General features: G+C 36.6%; 1 non-coding gene across 1 annotated transcript; it reads right to left on the reverse strand.

Moving 5' to 3' along the window:
* Positions 1 to 211: 211 nt before the first annotated feature.
* LOC112497769 (small nucleolar RNA Z247) lies at positions 212 to 348 on the reverse strand. Its single transcript, XR_003064752.2, has one exon. It is a non-coding gene; the product is annotated as a small nucleolar RNA Z247 (small nucleolar RNA).
* Between the last annotated feature and the right edge of the window lie 896 nt (positions 349 to 1244).

The following is a 1244-nucleotide window of genomic DNA, read 5'->3' on the forward strand; positions in this document are numbered from 1 at the left end:
ACCAGATGATCCATAATTTCCTCTGTAACCACTATTTCCAGAATTTCCAGCATTGATGTAGCCTGTATTATATCCAAGACTACCAAAACCTTTTCCTCCTGAGAAGTTTCCTCTCTTAGGTCCTCTATTTTGTGCAAAGTTAGCTTCTAAATTGTGTTTAACATCCATATTAGCAAGCATATGAGTTTGTTGATCAATCCTAGCCTCTTGAGTTAACAGCATAGCATAAGCCTCATTAACATTCATTTTTCCAGTTCCTACTTGTCCAGTAATGTAAGTAGCAACAGAATTATAATCAGGACCTAGACCAGAGAGTACATGTAAAATCAAATCATCATTGCTTAATGCACTTCCTGCTGCAGCCATGTTATCAGCAATAGATTTCATTTTAATGAAGTATTCAGTCATTTTAAGATCATCCTTTCTAGTGGAATTCATCTCTCAAATGTAATAACCTAGACTTTGATTGAGATCCAAATTGAGTTTCAACAGCTTTCCATACCTCCAATGAAGTCTCAAGATTAAACACCAAACTGATGATACCTTCACTCATGGATGAAAGAAGCCAACCGAGAAGTATTTGATCTTGTGCTCTCCAGGTTGCAAATTCTGGATTCTCCACAGATCTAAGCTCATCATCATATCTCTAAGCAATATGAGAAGGAGGTGGAATGATTGACTCATCGATAAATTTCTCAAGTCTATTTCCTCGCATTGAAGCAAGCACTTGAGATCTCCAGATCAAATAGTTTGATTGATCAAGCTTAACGGGAGTATTGAAAGTGAAATTGACGGTTGTTGAATGTGCAGCGGTATTATGAACTTGATTTAAGGAAGAAGCAAGATTCACAGATGCCATTGTGGCTCTGATACCAAGTAAGAAATCTGAAAAATGATGTTTGGAAGCTGAGAAAATTTAAGAACTGAAAGCTTTTAGCTCACACGATTTTATTCATCTAAAAAACTAACTGATGAAACTGTACACAGAGTTGCTTATATACACAACTGATGCTCAGCTCAATTAGTTAACTAATTACAAAACTAATTCTAGCTAGCTATAACAACTTCAACTAATTATCACGTGAACAAGTGATTACATAACCACCAGGTGCCAGCTGGCATGCCATGTCATCAACTCTTAATTGTAAGCTGGAGCTGCTGCTATCCTCTGCTTTACAGTCTATGCTACTGATGTGTGCTTCCTTAACAGATATGAACTAAATTCTTCAAAATAACTGCCTTTG

Source organism: Citrus sinensis, chromosome 9, assembly GCF_022201045.2.
Source record: "Citrus sinensis cultivar Valencia sweet orange chromosome 9, DVS_A1.0, whole genome shotgun sequence".
In the NCBI taxonomy this organism is placed as follows: Eukaryota; Viridiplantae; Streptophyta; class Magnoliopsida; order Sapindales; family Rutaceae; genus Citrus; species Citrus sinensis.